Source organism: Pinus tabuliformis, chromosome 6, assembly GCF_031772625.1.
Source record: "Pinus tabuliformis cultivar Carrire ecotype Pingquan chromosome 6, CPIR1, whole genome shotgun sequence".
NCBI classification, from domain to species: domain Eukaryota; kingdom Viridiplantae; phylum Streptophyta; class Pinopsida; order Pinales; family Pinaceae; genus Pinus; species Pinus tabuliformis.
In genome coordinates, this window is record NC_142292.1 from 177,065,383 (window position 1) to 177,068,507 (window position 3,125).

A 3,125-nucleotide genomic window follows, 5' to 3' on the forward strand; every position below is an offset into this window, starting at 1 on the left:
ATCAACATGGTCAACTAATTATTTTAACTAATTAAATATTAATTTTCAAATTGTAAACCATAGTATATTTTTTTATTATTATAAAAAATGATGTAACTTAATTCTTTATAAGTGAATGGACTAAATAAAAGATAAACGATCGAGTTACACTGTAATGCTTATCATCAAAATTATGCATGAAACTTGTATACTGCTTAAAATAATATTCATTTTAATACCCAAAATGCCATCTATGCTAAACTCCAACTGATATACACCACACCAAGTGTAAACTTTTCTATTTTTTAAAAATATATATATTAAAGACGTATTACCTGACGCCAATATTCATTTTAATACCGAAAATGGCATCTATCCTAAGCTCCAACGGCTATACACCAAGTGTAAACTTTTTTATTTTTAAAAGATATATATATAATCGTATTACCCAACGCCATCATTACAAAAGGGAGCAAGTCTCTTCATCCTTTAACAATTTCAGTCCATATCTGTTTATAAAAGGGAGCAACTCTCTTCATTTTCGAAAAGAAGAAAAAGAAGAATAGTGAGTTGCAGGCATGGAATCCTTTCCGGCGTTAGCAGTTGCAGTACTAGTGATCTTATCATACGCTGCAAATAGTATCGTTATTGTGTGTGCAAGTGATGCAGATCCTTTACAAGACATTTGCGTTGCTGATTTGGAAAGCAAAGGTAATGTATTGTATTCACGCTGTAATTACATGCAATATAATATATGTATGGTGCGTTTGCGAATGTCTGTAAGCTGATCATATATATGTTTATTTATTTATTTATTTTGTTTCATTTGAATTGTGCAGTCATTGTGAACGGATATCTATGTAAGGACGCCAGCACGGTTACAACAAACGACTTCTTGTTGAAGGGCCTAGATAAAGCATGAGATACGAGTAACGAGTTGGGATTCGCCGCAACACCAGCTTTTGCAGCGCAGCTACCAGGCTTAAACACCTTGGGAATCTCCATGGCCCGGTTCGATTTCGCTGCTTCTGGCGGCCTTAACCCTCCTCACACACATCCCCGGGCCAGCGAAATCTTGGTGGTTACCGAGGGTACTCTCTCAGTTGGCTTTATCAACACTGACAACACTTTGTTCTCCAAAACGCTGGAGAAGGGAGACGTGTTTGTGTTTCCAAGGGGTCTTGTGCATTTCCAACAGAACATTGGCTCTTGCAACGCAGTGGCCATAGTTGCATTTAACAGCCAGAATCCAGGAATTCAGGGGGTTGCGTCGGCATTGTTCGGAGCCTCACCCCCTATTGCTGCCTCTGTTCTCACCAGAACTTTCCAGATCGATGACAAGCTCGTCAAAACTCTCCAACACAACTTCACATCCTCCTGATCTGGTGATGTCGGCTCATCTCATCTCCATCCATCATCCACCTACTATATTGCTCCTTTCCTTTCTTTACAGCCGCTCAGTTCAGTTGAGGTTCTCTCTGAGTGACAGAATAATAGGTAGACATGTATCCGCGTCCATACTATATAAATAAGGTCACTGTCAAGTGACTGTAGGTCGAGTGGTGGGACGCAAGATTGTTTTCCCTCCCTACTCAGCTTCGAATTTGATTTCAGGTTATGAGAGGTTTGTTTCTGGGGAGCTGATGTTTATTATGTAATGCTCATTCTTCTGCATCACAAGTTAAACACTGAAATATAATTCAGTGACGTACCTTGATTCCTCAGCATCACAGGTAGATATTGTTACTGAACGTAGTTGGCATCATTTATACAATAAATCATATTAAAAATAAATAAATAAAAAATATTCTTCTGAAAGCCAGCTAAATATAAATAAATTAAAAAATTAAAAAATAATTCTTTTGAAAGAGAAGTAAATATTGTTTGGTAAATGTGGCCATTAGCATTGATATAATAAACTACATTAAAAATAAATAAATCATTAAAAAAATAAAACAATAAAAATAAATAAAAAATGATGCCTCTGAAAGACAGTAAATATTGTTTCGTAGATGTAACTGTTACCATTGATATACTAAGCCACATTATAAATAAATAAATCATTAATATATTAAATGGCATTAAAAATAAATAAAACACTAACCTTTCAAATCAATGCAGGTAAATATTGTTTCGTAGATGTAGCTGGTAGCACTAATATAATAATACACAGTATAAATAAATAAATAATTGATATATTAAATGGCATTAAAAATAATTAAAACACCCACCTTTCAAATTAATATTAAATCTAATTATTAATTAAATTATTCTGATTTGTTAAGTGGGTGTAATATGGGTGTTAGGGAGGAGTAGTTATTATTTCCCTCATTTATAGCATCAATATTGAGATGCCTTTTTTTTGAGTGATTTTCTACATGAAAGATAACTAGTTCACCGAGACATTACTGAGTTTTTCATTGATATCAATTTCTACTAATTCTAGAGCTATTAAGACAACAAGTTCACCTAGACACTACTTAGTTTTTCATGGATACCAATTTCTACCAACTCTAGATCTATCAAGTACTAGAGGGATCAAATCTGTCTAGGTGCAAGCCCTTGCTCAAATTTTGGAGTAAAAAAAGAGGTTTTCATCACTAGTGTGTTTTCCAATATGGATATCAATCTTTGCTAACTCTAGATCTATAAAGTACTAGAGGATCAAATCTCTCTAGGTGCAAGCCTTTGCTCAAATTTTGCACTAAAAAAAGAGGTTTGCATCTTCAGAGATTTGATCCCTCTACGAAATTGGTGTATAAGACCCCTTTGTTTGTGGGACGAGGGTCTATCAAGTAAATTTTGCACTAAAAAAAGAGGTTTTACATCTTTGGAGATTTGATCCCTCTACAAAACTGGTGTGTAAGACCCCTTCGTTTGTGGGAAAATGGTCTATCAAGTACTAGAGGATAGAATCTCTCAAGGTGGAGTGTTTTGCTCAAATTTTGCACTAAAAAAAAGGTTTGCATCTTGAGAGATTTGATCCCTTTACCAAATTGGTGTATAAGACCCCTTGTTTGTGGGAGAAGGGACCCACATGCACTTGGTGACTTCTAAGTCTAAGAAGGCATGCATTCTCTACCCCCTCATTTTGAACCTATGACCTCTTAGGAAGAAACACATGCTCTTAACCATTAGGCCCACTC

At 35.2% G+C, this 3,125-nt stretch overlaps 1 pseudogene; it reads left to right on the plus strand.

The window, feature by feature from the left end:
- The first annotated feature begins 982 nt into the window (after window positions 1-982).
- Window positions 983-1,360, plus strand: LOC149258062 (putative germin-like protein 3-2 pseudogene; annotated as a pseudogene).
- The last annotated feature ends 1,765 nt before the right edge of the window (window positions 1,361-3,125 follow it).